The sequence below is a fragment of the Trematomus bernacchii genome, unplaced genomic scaffold (assembly GCF_902827165.1).
Source record: "Trematomus bernacchii unplaced genomic scaffold, fTreBer1.1, whole genome shotgun sequence".
Classification (NCBI taxonomy): Eukaryota; Metazoa; Chordata; class Actinopteri; order Perciformes; family Nototheniidae; genus Trematomus; species Trematomus bernacchii.
Genome location: NW_022987718.1, coordinates 1,815 through 22,228, shown reverse-complemented (window position 1 = coordinate 22,228; position 20,414 = coordinate 1,815).

Sequence of the window (20,414 nt, the reverse complement as noted above, 5' to 3'; positions counted from 1 at the left end):
ACAAACTCACCTCCTCCTCCGACGCCCCAAAAGCCTGTCGGAAAAGGTGAGTCTTTAGCTGCCCCTTAAAAACCTCCACTGAGACAGAGGCTCTCAGTTTCTGGGGGAGTTCATTCCATAGGGGCCACCGCCTCAAAGGCACGGTCCCCCTTAGTTTTTAGCCTGGTTCGGGGACCCTTAAGAGTCCTTGCTCGGAGGACCTCAGGGCCCGGGTTGTGCTATGAGGGTGGATAAGGTCGTTAATGTAGGTGGGGGCTTGGCCATGGACAGCTCTATATGTGTAAACCAATACCTTACATTGGGTTCTGAGATGGACAGGGAGCCAGTGCAGGGCAGAAAGGATCGGAGTGATGTGGCAGGTTTTTTTGGACCGAATGAGTAACCTGGCTGCAGCATTTTGGACCTGTTGTAGCCGGTTTATTGATGTTTTGTTGAGGCAGGAGAACAGAGCATTACATTAATCAAGCCGGGATGAAATAAAGGCATGGATAGCCATCTCCAGTTCTGCATTGGATAGAAAGCCCCTGAGCTTGGCAATGTTCCTGAGGTGGAACAAACAGGTACGGGTCAGGAGTTTGATGTGTTTGTCTAGTAGCATAGACTGATCGAAGGTCACACCAAGGTTTTTTATGTTTGCCCTAACGTTACCACTAAATGAACCCAGGTGGCTTCCCAGCTAGCGGGGAACGTTCTCACAACGTTGGCGAACGTTACCTACAGGTTCTAATAAGGTTTTAAAGAAACGTTTTAATCTGATGTTCAAAGAACCTTTTTAGGATGTTTATTTTTTCAAATATACATATGAATACAATGAATGGTAACATTCTGAGAATGTTACCATTCATTGTACTAGGAATGGTTTCATCGAGACGTTTTATTTTGGTTCTAGAATGTACTTCTGAAAGGTAGATTAACGTTCTCTAAAAACATTCTTAAAATGTTTGGTGATAACATTGTTCGAACATTATACCCCAAGTGTTTTTGTTTTTTATGCACATATCTCTATTGTCATATGGATCGAATAACACTTAGAAACCCAAAGACAGACATAGAGAAGAACGGACCGACTATCACTGCCCGTCCCTGAAACCCCTGTTAGTGTTTGTATGTGTTTGTTTCTACTGTGTATGTCTCCCCCCCCCCATACATACAATACATGGAATTTGTGTGTGTCTGTGTTCCAAGTGAATCTGCGGCCCCCTGGTGGCCAGTTCATAAATGATGTGGCCCCCACCACCATCCAAGTTGCCCATCCCTGCACTAGATATACACAGTAGCCTATGAGCAGTATGAACAGTATTAACAGTGTGTATGAATATGCTAAGATATATAAAGTCTGACAACGGTAAGCAGTGCAAGTATTGTATAAAAATATATAGATATTAATTTCATGATGATAAACACTGTGGAACAATGATGAAAAATGTGAATGGAAGTGGCGACGTAAAACTGACACAAAACAACAACACACTTTTGCCGAGCCAATGGAGAGTTTCATCACCAGCACGGGGTAAAAACCACCAATGAGCGCTCAGCTCGATATACCAGCGAGTCGTTTCCCATCAAGCATTTCGCTTCCGCAGCCCGTGGAGAGAAACTGCTCCGCCTCGCTCTCAAGTCTGCGAGCGTCTTTGTCCCGCGAGAATTCAACGTCTCATGTAGTCGAGCCTCCAGAGCAAGGCGGACATAATTACTAACCATCATGCAACGCACTAGCAAGACGTTGATCGCAATTGCGCAGGTCTGCGCAGGTCTCGCTTGTCTCAAACAAGCCTAGTTACTAACCATCATGCAACGCACTAGCAAGACGGCGGTCGCAATTGTGCAGGTCTGCGTCGGTCTCGCTCATCTGAAACAAGCCTAATGTCCAAGCGTTTCCTGTTTACGGTCGTTTGATTCTCTGTTTTGAGAATAATAAAAAAAGATAATAAAAATGATAAAATAATAAAATATAATAAAATAAAAATTATGAAATAAAAATTCTAATAAGACAATAATAATAATAACAATAATAATAATACAATAAATAAAATAACAATATATAATTCAATCACAATAACTAATTTGAAAAAATATATATAAATAAATGTGGATATCTTTTTACTGAAATGTCTCCTTAACACACGGCCCGTTTATTCAGAGTATTAATGAGTGTTAAGCATATTTGTATAAGAACAAAGTCATGTTTCAGTTCATGTGTATGACATCATCAGAATGTGCCTGAGTGAAAGAAACGTGGTGATGCTAATGAGCATGCGCAGATTCAATAAACGGTCCGTACTCCAGGCCAAACTCTGAGCGATGTGGTCGTGTGTTTTTTCTGTCCGTAGCATACTTACAAACTACTTTGGTTGACTGCAAACGTGGAGACTTCTGCTGAATATAATGTCTCACGCAACAGGTTATGGGCCCAGTCAAGGAGGCGAAAGGTGGTTTAAGTTGTTATTCGACGGTGACGAGAAAAACTTTGAGTTATGGGAGACGAGGTTTTTGGCGCACATGGAACTGCGCGGCCTCAGTGAAGTTATCCTGGAAGAGCCAGCGATAGACTACAACGACGAACAAGCACTTGAAGAAGACGCAACAAAGAATGCAGAAGCATATGCTGAATTAGTGCAGTGTCTAGATAATAAGAGTTTATCACTCATAATGAGAGACGCAAAACGAGATGGAAGAAAAGCGTTGGCAATACTCCGAGAGCACTACGCAGGAAAGGACAAACCACGAGTCGTGAGCCTGTACTGTGAACTCTCTTCTCTCCACAAAGCAAGCAACGAGACTGTTACTGATTATATTATTAGAGCGGAGACTATATTCACGTCTTTGAGAAGGGCCGAAGAAAATATCAGTGACGGGTTGCAGATTGCCATGGTAGTGAAGGGGTTACCGGACTCATTCAACCCGTTTGTCGTGCACGTCACTCAAACCAACGACCGTCTAACGTTCGGTGAGTTCAAAGCTAAACTGCGGAGCTATGAGAGCACTGACAAATATAGGACGAGTGACATGAATGCGGACGAGGACGGCGTTATGAGGACTAGCGGGGCAAGGACACGAGGACGTGGAAGAGGGAAGAAGATGGACTTAGTCGACACTGAATGCTACACATGCGGAAAGATGGGGCATATGGCTAGGACATGCCCTAACGAGATCCAAGCGAGGCGAGAAGAGCGACGGTGGGACACGCCACACCGAGGAAGGGGGAGAGGCCGAGGCAGAGGGCTGGGCCGTGATCAGGTGAAGAAGGCAGACGGAGACACGGAGGATGATACCGGTGCATCATTCTTTTTCAAAATAAGTGACTGTCAAAATCAAGTAGGAAATAAGAGAGGTTATGGTCGACTGTGGTGCCACGACGCACATGATTAATGACCCGGCAAAGTTTAAGACAATCGATAAGAGCTTTAGACCCGAGGACCATGTGATAGAGCTGGCAGATGGAACGAAAACGACCGGGATGGCGAAGATGAGGGGAGAAGCCGAAGTTGTTCTGCTCAACAGCGAGGGACGGCAAGTGAAAACGAGGCTCAAACGAGCGCTTTACATCCCATCTTTTCCACAGGACATTTTCTCCGTGAAAGCAGCGACAGCCAGTGGAGCTGAGGTCCGCTTCAAGGACGGTGATGATTGGCTGATTCATCAAAATGGTACCAAGTTTAAAATGGATGTGTATGGTAGGCTATATTACCTTAGCACAGTAGAGGATGAAAATACTGATGATGTTTGTAATGGTTGTCATGACATCCAGACATGGCATAGAATACTTGGTCATTGTAATTTTGAGGATGTGTCTAAACTAGAGAAAGTGGTTAAAGGTATGTCGATCAAAGGGAAACATGACATGTCTAACCATAACTGTGAAATATGTACGCAGGGAAAATTTACTCAAAGCAGAAACAGGCAGGCAGATGTAAAAGCTAAGACAGTACTGGAGCTAGTACAGACCTATGCGGTCCAATAGAACCAGCAGATAAAGACGGGTACAGATATGCAATAGCATTTACTGATGATTATAGTGGGATGATTTTTCCCTACTTTATCAAAGCAAAGAGTGATACAGCAAAAGCTACTGAGAAATTCATAGTGGATACTGCTCCATATGGACATATTAAGTGCATAAGATCTGACAACGGTACTGAATTCACCGGGCATGAGTTTCAAACTTTACTTAGGACGAAAGGGATAAGGCACGAGACAAGTGCACCATACTCACCTCACCAGAACGTTACTGTCGAGAGAGGTTGGAGGACCTTATTTGAGATGTCACGATGCATGCTATTAGAGCAGGGGTCTCCAACCTTTCTTCATCTGAGAGCTACTTTCAAAAAATGAAAGTGGCCAAGAGCTACTTGCATCACATCGCTTACATTTATTCACATAGCCCTCATCAGTTGAATTAAGCTATACTTTTGTACACGTGTGAAATTGCAATACCTAAAGCTTATCAAAAATAAGGTCCAAGAAAACGAAGATTTCTCACATATTATTATGGCCCACATAATAAGTACATCACTGAACATTCACATAAGTGTCCTTAATCACCACCTTACAAGCATTTCACTCTTTTGTTAGTGAGATGAATGGCACTGCATGCAGTCCACCATAGATGTGTATGCTGGAGTCATAGAATAGAGTCATTTAAATGTTCATCAGTTGGTCTTGTTCTGTATTTAGATTTCATTCATGTCAGAAAAAGCTGCTTCACAAAGGTATGTAGAACAGAACCAAATAAAGCAGACATTTTCAGTGCTGCTTGGTGAATGTTCTATAGTTTTCGGGGTCTACAAGGCTCCAGAAATGTTGTGAGTTTTGCTGAGACTTAAGCTGAACATTATTTTGGAGATCTCCACAGGATTGACACTGAACAGTTGTTCAGCCATCTTTTTCTTCTTCTTCTTCGTCTTGACATTAAATTATAAACCATAATAAATTAATTGTATAGGTCTAGCCTCCCTATATCTGTGTGTGAAAATGGTTCCATCCTCAAAAACAAAAAACTAATACTTCTGCAGTCTAGCTGCAGCTTCTAGCTACAGTCTTCTGTTAAAAAAAAAGACACTGAATGTCTTGAATGCATCACACACAGGACTTGAGTCTGAAAACAGCAGGAGTATTTACAATAGCATTATAAAAACAAAAATAGTGCATGTGGGTGCACACTTACATTCTCTGTCTTACTGTTACATAAATCCCATGAATGTATGAGATTAAGTTAGCTTCATCATATCTCAATCAGTGATTAAGTGAATAATAAAGTTTCTATCGGGTCACTATCAGCCTGTCACTCATTATTTTCAGGGAGGGGGCGGGGTTTGGAGGAACGGAGAGGAGACGGTGATCGCGGAAGCTTTCCTCCTGCCTTCACAAACTTTACACAAGTATTTATCAACTGAAAATAGCAAGAGGACATTCATACTCTGCAATCCAAGACTTGATTAAATCCACCAAAAACCTGACATGACGATAACGAGTGTTTTTCAAAAAACACAAATCCCTCCCTGTGTGTCTCTGACGCGCAGCGACAGGGCCTGATTCAGAGCGGGATTAGAGAGTAACCTCCCAAAGCAGTTATGGACATATGCTGTACAAACAGCAGCACAGATACGTAACAGGTGTTACTGTAAGCGTCTAGAGCAGACACCATACCGTGTTTTTACTGGCAAAACACCCAACTTGTCCAACATGAAAATATTTGGCTCTGAATGCTACGGGTATAAGCAGGATAAGAAGAAGCTAGATTCTAGATGTGCAAAGGGTATTTTTGTAGGATACGACAAATATAGCCCAGCATTCCAAGTATTTTATCCTGAGACAGGGAAAGTCCTGAAACATAGGCTGGTAAAATGTATCACAAAGAGTAGCGCAGATAGTCAGACTCAGAAAAATCGTAATATGGATGATGACACTTATGGAGAAATTATTCCCACAACACCAGCAGGGACAAAAATGGTCAACCAGAATCAGAGAGAGCCTAATGTGGGTGTACAGTCCGATAGTGAGGAGAATATTGAGGCTAGTCAGATCCAGACAGATGGTACTCAAAGAGAACAGGGAGAGAGTGCACGACGCTATCTCACTAGACAAAGAAACGCTCCAGAATATTTATTGGAGTATCAGTGTAAGGCTGATTGTAATGATGAAGGTGAAAATGTAGATTATTTCTACAGAGTTGCTTGTGACGTACCCAAAACATACATGCAGGCTGTAGGCTCTAAGAAATCAAAAATGTGGGCTGATGCAATGAAAGAGGAGATTAACTCTTTAACAGAGAATGAGACCTTCAGTCTGACCACACTGCCAAAAGGCAAGCAAGCAGTGGGAGGTCGTTGGGTATATGCAGTAAAGGAAAGCCCAGATGGATCTGAGATTTTTAAAGCCAGATATGTAGCTAAGGGCTATAGTCAAGTAGAGGGAATTAATTACAAGGAAACTTTTTCACCGACAGCAAATATGACTTCTGTACGTACATTGATGCAGGTGGCTATACAGGATGATCTTATCCTACACCAAATGGATGTGAAGACAGCTTATCTCCATGCACCAATAGACTGCGAGTTATATATGGAACAGCCCGAAGGTTTTGAGGCAAAATCTAAAACAGGGGAACACTTATGGCGCATTTCCACTACACGGTCGGCCTCGGCCACGCTCGGTACGGCTCGGTACGGCTTGGCCGCGTTGGGCCTTAACAGGGCCGACTCACTTCATGCTGCGCTTCCATTACAGTTTAGGAACTGGGGTAGTTACTATAGTAACGCAGTGTAGGCGGAGCCGTGACGTCATCTTCAATGAGAACTCCAGAAAACCAACACAGCCGTTAGCTGTTAGCACTCAGAGCTCACAGCTCCTTATATATGTTCAGAAACTCGACAAAAGTTAAACAAGTACACACCACAGACTGCCTGTGTCATGGTGAATACAGTCGCTGCTTTATTTATGTCTGTATAGGCCGTTGTTGTGAGTGTGGACGGTCGGAGCATATACTGCGTTAGCTTAGCCAATCTCCATCTAGAAAAACACGCATTTTAAAAGGTTTTTCGCCTGCCGTCTGTCTGCAGACTTGACAAAGCATTAATTCATGGTTTTTACTAACCGGTATCAGTATGTTGTTACTTCGGCATCATTTTGAAACGTGTATTACAATTAAATCACGGTCAAATATGTCCATCTTGTTGTAGTTGTAGCCCTCTTGCCAGCGATCCTCTCTCTAGTTTAGCATACTCAGCCCGACTCAGCCCTGTTTGTTGGCCCCGATAGAACCACAATTTTGTCGGGCCAGAAAAGAGGTGAGAAAGTGGCCCCGGGCCGGGCCGGGCCGTAACTAGGCCTAGTGGAAGCGCAACCAAAAACGGGCACGGCACAACACGGCACGCTTAAAGCGAGCTCCGCACTGTAGTGGAAATGCGCCATTAGTGTGCAAACTCAACAAGTCATTGTATGGTTTAAAGTAATCCGGGCGGAACTGGAACAAGTTACTGCATGATCATCTTACAGAGAATGGGTTTGTGCAAAATGATGCTGATCATTGTGTCTACAGAAAAGAGTCTGAGAATGAAAGAGTTATTCTGTTGATATGGGTAGATGACCTACTCATAGCAGCCAATAACAACGGCTCACTCGGTGATGTTAAAGAGATGTTGAAGAGGAAGTTTAAAATGAAAGATTTGGGTGAACTTAAACACTTCCTAGGTATCGACTTTACACAGAGTGAGGGGGAGATCAAAATGAGCCAAAAGAGACACATAGCAAAGATGCTAGAGAGGTTTGGCATGTCAGAGTGCAAACCAAGGTCAACTCCATGCGAGCAAAAGTTACATGTTGACACTGAGGGTGAAGTTATCGATTCAACAGGATACAGAGAGATAGTAGGTAGCTTGATATACATTATGACATGTACTAGACCTGATCTGAGCTGGATTGTGAGTAAACTATCACAACACTTAGCAGAACCAAAACAACAACATTGGGCTGCAGCAAAACAACTGTTGAGGTATCTAAAGGGTACTATAGACAAAGAGCTACATTACAAGAAAAGTGAGGAAAGCCTAAAGCTTGAGGGATACAGTGATGCTGATTGGGCAGCCGATCAAAATGATAGGAGAAGCACAACTGGATATTGTTTCAGCTTAACTGAAAATGGTCCAGTTATATCCTGGAAAAGTAGGAAGCAGCCAACAGTGGCGCTATCGACCTGTGAGGCCGAGTACATGGCATTAGCGGCTACTACTCAAGAGAGCATGTACCTTGTACAGCTATTAAAAGGGGTAGACCTTAATAGCCCACATGTACCAGTGAAGATATATGAGGACAACCAGGGAGCAATAGCTCTATCCAAAAACCCTGTATCCAGACAGAGAAGCAAGCATGTAGACATCAAATACCATTTTGTACGATCTAAACATGCTGAGGGGAAGATATCTATTACATATTGTCCTACTGCAGATATGGTAGCTGATGTCCTAACCAAGCCGTTGACAAAGGCAACATTTGACAAATTCAAAGGGTATTTGTTTGGAGAGTAATGTGAATTGCAGGTGTAAAAATTGAACACTGCTAGAGAAGTTTTTTTTGTTTATTTGGATTCTGTGTACCACTGTAGAGAGTTATTAACATGTCTTTGAGTGGGAGTTTTAAGCATATTTGTATAAGAACAAAGTCATGTTTCAGTTCATGTGTATGACATCATCAGAATGTGCCTGAGTGAAAGAAACGTGGTGATGCTAATGAGCATGCGCAGATTCAATAAACGGTCAGTACTCCAGGCCAAACTCTGAGCGATGTGGTCGTGTGTTTTTTTCTGTCCGTAGCATACTTACAAACTACTTTGGTTGACTGCAAACGTGGAGACTTCTGCTGAATATAATGTCTCACGCAACAATGAGGATGTTGGAGAGCTGCTGATGTAACTAAATAATTCCCAATGTGGGATCAATAACGATTAACGTGTTAATACTTCATTGCTTGTTTGTTTGTTTGTTTGTTGACAGCATGTAAAGTGGCCTTGGGTCCCTTGAAAGGCGCTATAAAAATGTAATCTATTGTTATTATTATTATTATTGATAAGGTATTTGGCTCCCTCTGGCGGTCACTAAGTGTACTCTGCCACCTCACATTTTGCAACAGTACTAGTGTTACAGGCTTGGCCTGTCACTTTAAGAGTAGCAGCCGCAAGGGGTTGTGGGTTTTTGGAAGTCCGGTGTGTGTAAAATGTGATGGCCAAGGCGAAGTGCGGAGGTATGAAGAGAGAGACGAAAGTATAGAGAAAGTGGTCAGAAAAGGAGTATAGTGTCTAGTTTGTATGTATTCAATTCAGTGTCCATGTAATTGAAGAACGTAAATAAACGGAGGTTCTTCCCACGGCACCCGAACGCATCGTCTTCATCCTTTTTCCCCTCGAAATATCTGGACAGCTAGTTACCGGCTGACAACGAGCCAAGTCAGAAACCACCGGTGTGTATCCGAAACTACGGTTTCGGTGCCGAGATACCGTCAGTATAAAAGGTAACATTGGGGGCTCGTCCGAGATTTTTTTTTTCTACGGGGGAGAAGAGTGGAGTGGATTTAATGGCAGCGTTCGGAGCTAACGCTAATGCTAATCACAGACTGAGACAAGCTGATGTAGCTAACGGAAAAAGCCCACGGAAAAGCTCTAATCCATTCTTGGTGAATATTGATGAGGCTGTTCAAAGTCAGGTGGACATGTTTGACCAGACAATTATGGATTATACTGGGTATGGGGACTGCACCAACCCCTTTCTGACTAGCATGGAGCTAACGCTAGCCGGAGCCGCAAGCTACGCCACGCCGCCGGAAGCATCACTGGCGCCAACTAACCCTTTCATCATGCCGACAAAGGAGCAAGCACAGCCAAATAGTGAGTTTCTCACCCCCTTTCCACCAAAATGTGACCGTTTAATGAGCATGGTATCAACTTCAGCTAAACCAGCTAATCCTTTCACCTCCATGGACTATAGCCACTCTATGCCGACCATCCCAAGTTACTCAGCTCATTCACAGTGCCTTCAGCCGCCAGTGTCACCATTAACACCCTGTATGCAGCAGCCTGCCACACTGCCTTGTAAAGTACAAGCTCACACATGCTCAGCTGTGCACTGTGGGACCGCACCTGGCCAGTGTGAGTGCGATCAGCCTAACATGAGGAGAGCTTGGTCTGAACCACGCAGCTCTGCAGCTCGTGCAGCACACAGAGAGGACTATATGGACACAAGTGATGAAGATGAACACCGTGGACACAGAGAGAGAATACCAACATTACGCCCAAGCCAGTTTGATGGGGCTGGCTCGTGGAGAGACTTCCTCTTCCATTTTAAAGGATGTGCTGAGGCTAACCACTGGTCAGAGAGGACTATGGCTGTGCATCTCAGATTCAGCTTGACTGGACCCGCGGCTGCCATCATCCACAAGAACCCCAGATCTACTCGCTGGAGTTATCAGCGGATGGTGAGTGAGATTGAGGCGGCCTACGGACCGTGTTCAGAACATGCTGCTGCCATAGGCATTGAACTGAGACAGAGAGTCAGAGGACCGGGGGAGGCCCTGCACCTGTTAAGAGACGACATCTATGAAAAAGTGTCAATTGTGTATGCTGACCGTAATGAGCCGGAGCGGGACGTCATCAGTGTGGAGATTTTCACCAACGCCCTTGCCGATGCAGAAGTGATCCAAAGACTACTGGAGGACAAGCCGCGCACCTTGGCTAGAGCCTACGAGATAGCCCACAGGTATGAAGCCACCAGACGGGCTGCCAGAGCCGTCACACAGCTAATGCAGTCTGGTTATCGCAATGCTGCAGAGCGGAGACCCAGGGCAGCTATGGTGCACGAAAATGCTAATGTTTCCGCCTGTATGGAGGCTTTCGGGGTGGCTGAAGAGTGGGCTGCGGAGCCCGCTAGCACCCAGAGTAAAGCACCGAGGTTTAACCAGCAGTGGTCGCCTAACAGAGCTAAACCTGTACAAATGAACTCTAGAGAAGTCATCTGCCACAACTGCTCTGGTGTGGGGCACATACAAAGGAACTGTCCCTCTTCCCGAAAACGCAAACAGCATGCACCTAATAACACTCCAGCTCCTGACTCAGGTACGGTGGTCACATGCAATAAAGGCTCTGATGATGACATGAGTATCCGGATACTGATACAGGGACATGAACTGTGTGCTCTGCTCGACTCTGGCGCTCGGAGGAATGTACTCCCCCTCCGCCACTTCAACGCCATTCCTGTTGAATCGAGTATCAAGTATTACAAGGCATCGGTCCCGAGGGCATCGCTGTCCGAGGGGAAGTCAACCTGCCAGTTCAAGCTGGAAGCAAGGTAACCAATGTGAACTTTATTATAGCAGACACAGCTGAAAATACAGAGGTTATCCTGGGGCACCCTTTTCTGCTGCAGTCACATGCTCACTTGGACTATGGTCGCAGGGAAATCACCCTCTTCGGTGAGAGAGTGCCTCGCTCAAAACCCAGCAGACAGCCTGAAGTGCACCTCGTCAGGGTATCCCGCACAACAGTATTGGAGTCGGGGTGTGAGTATGTGGTGCCTGGTACTGCCCGCCTCCGCTCTGCTGTTAACAAAGATATGATGCTGACCCCCACTAAAGGCTTTGTTGAGAGACAGCACGTCCTGGCAGCCCACATTGTTGTACAGACCCGGCATTCCTCCAACATTCCCATGCGGATTTACAATCCTGGTCCTGCATCTGTTACTCTGAAGAGAGGGGTGGTGGTCGGAGTTCTTCAGCCAGCGGAGGTGTTGGGAGAAGTGGATCTCCATCCGACCAAGTCCCCAGTAACATCAGACCCCAATGACTTTCCTGTTATATCTGTGCCCAGTCATCTACAGGACATGTATGCAGAGAGCTGTGCTCACCTGTCTGAGGAGGACAGAGCCGGGCTAGCTCACGTGCTACGGAGGTTCGGTGATGTCTTCTCCACCGGGCCCACTGACCTTGGCCGCACCAGCTTAGTGCAGCACGACATACAGACTACTCCTGGGCAGCCTGTGAAGCAGCCGCCACGCAGAATGGCCAGAGACAAACAGATTGCTGCAGATCTGCAGGTACAGCAGAGCCTGGAGTCTGGTGTAGCTCGTCCCAGCAACAGCAGCTGGGCTGCACCTATTGTCATGGTGAGGAAGAAAGACCAAAGCCCGCGATTATGTGTGGATTACAGACCCCTTAACGAAAGGACTATTAAAGATGCCTATCCCCTGCCACGTATTCAGGACACTCTGGACACACTCTCCAATGCCAGGTACTTCAGTACACTAGACTTGACTTCAGGCTACTAGCAGGTGGAATTGACACCAAGGGCCCGCAAAGCCGCAGCTTTCTGCACTCGCAAGGGGCTATTTGAATGGAACGTCATGCCCTTTGGACTGTGCAATGCACCGGCCACGTTTCAGAGGCTAATGGACAGAGTATTAGTGGGATTGCAGTGGGAGACCTGCTTGGTGTATCTCGATGACATCATCGTCCTGGGGCGGGACGGTTCCGAAATGCTAAGCCGGCTCAGTGAAGTGTTCGCCAGGCTACGAGGAGCTAACCTGAAGCTGAAACCGTCAAAGTGCTGCCTTTTCCGGGAGAAGGTGGGTTACCTTGGCCACATTGTCTCAGCCCAGGGTGTGTCTACTGATCCAGAGAAGGTGAAGAAAGTGGCAGAGTGGCCTACGCCTCGTAACATCTCTGAGGTACGTCAGTTTGTGGGCCTGGCATCATATTACAGACGCTTTGTGGAAAACTTTGCTACGATAGCTAAACCTCTTCACGAGCTGACCAAAAAGTATGCACGATTTAATTGGACAGAGGAATGCCAGGAGGCATTCACAGAGCTGAAAGGACGACTGTCAACAGCTCCTGTCCTAGGCTACCCCCTTGACAGCGGCGAGATGCTTCTCGACACCGATGCTAGTGACTGGGGAATCGGAGCAGTCCTCTCCCAAATCCAGGGGGGTGAGGAGAGGGTGCTAGCCTATGGAAGCAGGAGGTTGTCAGCCACAGAACAAAACTATTGCACCACCAGACGTGAACTTCTGGCAGGCGTGGAGTTTGCCTGTCACTTCAGACAATACCTGCTTGGCAGACCATTCACTCTCCGGACTGATCACAGCAGCCTGCGCTGGTTAACCAGGTTAAAAGAACCAGAGGGACAGCTGGCCCGCTGGCTAGAGAAGCTGGCAGAGTATGATTTTCAGGTGGTTCATCGACCGGGGAGACACCACCAAAATGCAGACGCACTTTCCAGGAGGCCCTGCAGGGAGTCGTGCCCCTGCACAGTGCCAGAGCATGACAGCGAGCGACACCAGCATAAGGGGGTCCAGTGTGACCTGACAGACAGTACAGCTGAAGTTGCCATATATACTCCCACAGAGCAACCTCTAGTGGGGGTAGCTGAGCCAGAGTTTCCTCCAGTGGGGGTAGAGGATGCCTGCAGTGACAACAATAACAACTATGACCTGCTAAATCCAAGCATCAACTGGGTGAGTGATATTCCCAACACCAGTTTATTCTCTGGGTGGACTCAAGAACAGCTGAGAATGGCTCAGGAATCTGACCCTGACATTGCACCAGTAAAAAAGTGGATGGATGAAGGGAGAGGCCGGCTGCCATATGCAGACATAGCCCACTTGAGCCCCGCTACCAAATCATACTGGGCACAGTGGAATAGACTTAACCAGAAAGATGGAGTGCTAATGAGGAAATATTATAGCACTGAAGGAACAACGTTTTACCCCCAGATTGTGCTGCCTCATATGTACCGCAGTTCAATGATGGAGCAGATGCATGATGGTCCTGTGGGAGGCCATTTTGGAGTAGAAAGAACTCTCACACGCCTGCAAACCAGATATTTCTGGTATAACATGAAGGACGATGTCACACTCTGGTGCCGCACCTGCCCCAGCTGTGCTGCTAAAGCTCGCCCGAAGAAAACTCCTCGAGCGGCTATGGGCACGGTGCGAGTCGGTGCCCCCATGGAGAGGATTGCAGTTGATGTGATGGGCCCTTTAAATGAAACAGAGAGACACAATAGCTACATACTAGTAGTGCAAGACTACTTCAGTAAGTGGGTAGAAGCCTATCCAATCCCAGACCAGCAAGCATCCACGGTGGCAGAAAAGATCGCCTCTGAGTGGGTGTGTAGGTACGGAGCTCCCCAGTGCTTGCACAGTGACCAGGGCACAAATTTCGAGTCAGCTGTTTTCCAGGGGATGTGCGAGCTGCTGGGGATTGACAAGACTCGAACTACCCCATTTCACCCACAGTCTGATGGACAGGTAGAGCGCTTTAATGCCACTCTGCAGAAAATCCTGGCTACTACTGCAGACAGATGTCACTGGGACTGGGATCTCATGATGCCTTATGCACTTATGGCTTATAGAGCAACTCGACACAGCTCCACCGGATTGACACCAAATATGATGCTTTTTGGAAAAGAAGTCACTGAGCCAGTCGACCTGGTCGCTGGTTTGCCACCTGACAATGACAATATCGACACTAACACCCCCCCTCAATATGTCATGAAACTGAGAGAACGTCTGGAGCTGTCTCACCAGCTAGCACGAGAAGCTCTTGGGAAATCTGTTGAGCGAGCTAAAAAACAGTATGACAAAAACATTTGTCAAACCCAACACAAAGTGGGAGATGCAGTCTGGCACCTGATTAAAGGCACCAAAAGGGTTAAAAACAAGGTACGAAAGTTTCTGCCATCCTACGAGGGCCCTTACTTCATTGTAGGCATGTTGGATGACCTGATCTATAGACTCAAAAAGAGCCCCAGAGCCAAAGTCAAAGTTGTCCACCATGACAAGCTCAAGCCTTATTATTCCAGGACCCCATTAGACAACAGCTGGGTGTTCAAAGACACAGAAGCCTGGGCGCCTGTCGAGGTGCCGCCCCCTCAGCCAGACCTCAACTCATCTGACACAGTCATCGGGCCTCTCCACCTGTGGGACCCCCCATCAGACGCAGAGGATCCAGCTGTGGAGGCCCTCGAGGACCCAGGTTCTTCACTGCCAGTTACGCCGAGCAGCAGCTGGCTTCATGACAGACTTCCTCGGACTCAGCGCCCTTCCAGGGCCCCGGCCAGTGATCCCCTACGGATTTCCACCCCTCTACAGAGACCCCAGCGAGTCCGCAGAGTTCCTGACATGTTAGGTGACTGGGTCAGTCACTAGGGTTTGTTATAGTTTAACCTGAGTCAGGGTGTCAGCAGGTTTGTTCCTAACTCAGTAAAGGAAAAAAAAGTTCCAGAGTAATTCTATGCTCTTAAGCTAAAGTTATTTAATTATATTGTTATACATCCACAGTTTGTGGCTCTATTTCATTTAGTTGCCTGTGGTAATGAGTAATGTGGATACTGTTTTACTGCTTTGACACTTGATGCAGGATGTAACTGGTTAGAGAAACCAAACAGATGGTACAATTGTAATGCCTAAGAGCCACATCATATATAGAGTGAAGTCACACAGTGTTGAATTTAACTGGGTTGATTAACTACATCACAGTATGTTATGTACATGTCAGCATGTGTGTTTATACACCTTTGAAACGTTAAAAAAAAAAGGATCTATGCAGTATGCTTCGTGGACATTTTTATGGACATTGCCTCATGATTCAAGCTGTTTCCACAGCAAGGAAGACGCCTTCAAGGACTGTGGGAAATGGGGATTATTGTGGGGAATGTGTTGCCATTAATGTTTCATGCTTTCCTTTTATAATGTTTACATGCTGGAGTGATGTTAAGGGTTGTTTTATCATCATCCAGAGTGGGGGTAGTGTTACAGGCTTGGCCTGTCACTTTAAGAGTAGCAGCCGCAAGGGGTTGTGGGTTTTTGGAAGTCCGGTGTGTGTAAAATGTGATGGCCAAGGCGAAGTGCGGAGGTATGAAGAGAGAGACGAAAGTATAGAGAAAGTGGTCAGAAAAGGAGTATAGTGTCTAGTTTGTATGTATTCAATTCAGTGTCCATGTAATTGAAGAACGTAAATAAACGGAGGTTCTTCCCACGGCACCCGAACGCATCGTCTTCATCCTTTTTCCCCTCGAAATATCTGGACAGCTAGTTACCGGCTGACAACGAGCCAAGTCAGAAACCACCGGTGTGTATCCGAAACTACGGTTTCGGTGCCGAGATACCGTCAGTATAAAAGGTAACACTAGTGTCTTTACGGCAGTTCACAACAACATCAGACATCATGGCCTCGGCAGCTCCGGAGGATTTACCGGAGAACCGGGAGGGTTTAGCGGCCTCAGGAGACACCGGGACACCGGGGGGAGACACCGGCATGGCAGGATCCCGTAAAACAACCTTCGTTCAGGTGAGTTAGCACCGGGAGCTAACAAGAGCTATCGGGAGCTAATGGGAGCTAACTGGAGCTGATGCGATCTAGCTGCTTCTGCCAGGGGTAAAAACAGTATTAAAAACCGTATTAATATAGTATTAAAAACTGTATTCAAACAGTGTTTAAAACGGTATGAAAACAGTATCAATATAGTATAAATACAGTATAAAAGCCTGCATATAAAACAGTGTTTCAGCACAGGCTGTACAACAAAGGTGATTCAATACACGCTGGTCCAAGTTACTGGGAGATATTAGTAGATGACAAGTTAGAGCAGGCGCTGTGGGAATTGTAGTCTTTTATAGTGTGTTGACTACAGACGTCACAATTAGGTGGCCTTTCTTATGAAAACAAAATACTGGCTCTAACACGTATATAACCTAAGATTCTCGTAGACTGGAATCTTAAGTTCTTGAGTAAATGTACTTAGTTACTTCTCACCTCTGCTATGAACCTACGTAGTAGCTGTACATTTGTTTTGTTGTGTCTGTCGGTTGTATTGAGTTGTCTTGATTGATCATTAAAGTGTTCTCAAAGCTGGTAAAGGTGCAGCTAGTTTGAATGACTTTGTATACTGCAGGGTAGCTTGTGAATTTACTCCAGGTGGAACTAAAGTCTGATTTAACACTTGGTTATATTTCACATCATTCATCCAGATCTGTAAAGTAACTAAAGGTATTAAATAAGTAAAAGTACTCCATTTACCTCTGAACTGTCGTGGAGTAGAAGTACAAAGTAGCATTACATGGAAATACTCAAGTAAAGTAAAAGTACCTCTCAATGGTACTTAAGTACAGTTCTTGAGTAAATGTACTTAGTTACTTCTCTCCTCTGCTATGAACATAATAATAATAATAATACATTTAATTTATATAGCGCTTCTCATCTGCCAAGACAAATCTCGAAGCGCTTACCTCTGAACCCTAGGAAGTAGCTGTAGATTTGTTTTGTTGTGTCTGTCGGTTGTATTGAGTTGTCTTGTTTTGTGTCAGCTGTAGTTGTGTTGGTTATTTCAGAGACACAGCCGGAGAAGGAGCACTGAGAGCAGCATGGAGGAGAATAAAGAGACCCCTGGAGCTCAGGTTAGTTTTCACACTCTATATGAAAAACTCTGTTTATTGACATAAATATGATGATGGATTATCAGTAATTTCATTTCATTTAATCGTTTATTTGAACCGGGACAGTGCACATTAATGAACATTTTAAACAAAATAATGCTTTGAAATGTAAATGAGCCGGATTTTAGCTTTGAGCTAATTTCCATCCGTAGTCCCGTAACATACAACATTTATGAACATAACATTTATATTCATGGCAAACAGAAATACATGATATGCAGAAAGAGCATGAGCAGCATACAAGCATTTACCACAAGGCAGTGCAATGTAGCAGCTACGACGAAGTGCAAGAGGAGATACCCCTGTGTTAAAGTGCATTTAGCGGTGATTGCACGTCTGTGTTGACCTTTAAAACTATTGAGAGTGGGACAATCCCGTATCTCAGTAGGGAGGCTATTCCAGAATGAGCTGCCTTTAATGGAGAGGACATTTTGTCCAAAAGTGGTCCGTCTACGGTGGACTTCACAGTCTCCTCTGGTTTCTGACCTAGTGCAGCGTCCAGTGTGTTTTCTGTGGATGAATTCCCCTAAGAGAGGGGGGGGGGGGAGGCAGTTCATGTAAACATTTATAAAAAAAACACATACTTCTAAAAGACTTAAAATTGTCAAAACTCAAGAAATGGTGTTTCTCAAGGATGGTGCAGTGGTGGTATGAATGTGGCTTTCTGTCAAACACCTTGATAGCTCTCTTGTACAGCTGTTCTATGGGTTTCAGGTTTGTGGCACAAGCAAACGACCAGTTTGTCAAACAGTATTCAATGTGGGATAGAATCATACAGTGGAGGTATGACTTTGCAGCATTGACAGTTAAGAAAGGTCTCATTTGTTTAAAATGTTGCAAGCTGAATTTAACGGTGTTGGATACTTTCTTGATATGTTTCTTAAAAGTCAAGTTCGAGTCCAGTATGACTCCAAGATACTTGAAGTGGGGGACTAGTTCTAATTCTGCTGCTTCGATTTTGACTGGTCGTTTACTGAACATCATGGATACTGTTTTTTTTGCCTTTAGCTGTAAGCAAATGTTGTTCATCCAGTGTTGAACCTTGTCCATTTGAGAGACAGGGTGTGATTATGTCAGTATTTTTCCCGTGTACAAAGATCATAATAATAATGATAATCATTTCAAAGTGACACAGAGAAACAGAGACATTGGATTAATCTTCAGCAGCGTTTATATGCGTTTTAATGCCATTGAACACAACTTTTGATCAGAAAACAGCAAAGGTAAGACGTATTTGCCCTGTTAACATTACATTATATTACATTACATTACATGTCACTTGTTAGACGCTTTTATTCAAAGTGACTTACATACTCAATACTGTGGACAATCCCCACAGGAGCAATTTGGGGTGAAGTGTCTCAGGGACACAACGACATGCTGACTGCAGTGGGGTTTGAACCTGTGACCCCCTTATCCCAACGCCAAGGCTCTATCCACTGCGCCACACGCTTCCCTGTAAAGTGAAGTTGTGTGTTGTCTTTGCTTGCCTTCGCTGCCGTGAGTTCTGGTCGCACAGTGATGATACTTATAGCATTGGAATCTGTGGAATCTCAGCTTTCATATGATATCTAGTTTGTGCAGATCCGATGAAGTATAACATATTTCTAACCGTGAGTTATGTGCTAAGTGAGTTAGCACTCTTTCGCTTAGTGCTAATTCAGAGACTCGGTGTTAGACTTGTGTTTTGTTTCGGTAAAAATGTTTCATATCGTCAGTTAGATGATTTTCTTCTCGTTAAGTGGGTATGACACATTCATAGTTTCTTACATGTTATGAAGCCCTCAGACGCTGTTGCTGCCCAGGCTTAACAGGTTAAGGTTTTGGTGTGTTTACATTATTAAAAAAACGATTTTAATGTGATTACACATTTTCTCCATATCGATAAGTGTTAGAACGACTACAAACATGCACAAACTATATATGTGACCTGCTCTATCGAAAATCAGTCGCATTGACCCGAAGACACATTTGGAGTTGTATACAGAGGAGATTCCTAGCTTTCTAATGATATCATGATTGTTTTTGTACTCCAAATATTAAGCAAAATATGTCACATTATATAATGACTGTTACAGTCATCATTTTGAGAAAAAGGCCTTCAAAGTTTCCTCTTCTCTGGGAAAATATTTGGATTACTGGTCTGGGAGAAGCTCGCGAGTGTGTGTGTGTTTGTGTATCTTTGCGTTTGTTTCCCGGGAAAAACACTCACGAGAAACACCGGCTGTTGTTATGCCTGCTGTGACGTCAAGTTACTCCATTCTCCGCTAGTAATTATGCCGTTACAAGCTTCAAAGTTGTATTTATCATCTGAATTTTCCCGAAACAAGTTAAATATTCTGAAAGCCAAGGCAAGGCAAGTTTATTTATATAGCACCTTTCAACACAAGGCAATTCAAAGTGCTTTACAAAAATGGAAGACATTAAGAAAATGGCATTTAAAATCAGTCATTAAAAATAAAAGATAATAAAATAAACATTAAAAGAAAAAATACATGGATAAAAGTTACAGTGCAGTTTAAGATGTGAATAGTTCAATTAAAAGCAGCGGCAAAAAGAAAAGTCTTCAGCCTGGATTTAAAAGTAGTAAGAGTTGCAGCGGACCTGCAGGTTTCTGGGAGTTTGTTCCAGATATTTGGAGCATAATAACTGAACGCTGCTTCTCCATGTTTAGTTCTGACTCTGGGGACAGAAAGCTGACCAGTCCCTGAAGACCTGAGAGTTCTGGATGGTTCATAATTTAGCAGTAGGTCAGACATGTATTTTGGGCCTAAACCATTCAAAGCTTTATAAACCAGCAGCAATATTTTGAAATCTATTCTTTGACACACAGGAAGCCAGTGTAAGGACTTCAGAACAGGAGTGATGTGATCCACTTTCTTAGTGTTAGTGAGGACTCGAGCAGCGGCGTTCTGAATTAGCTGCAGCTTTCTAATAGAT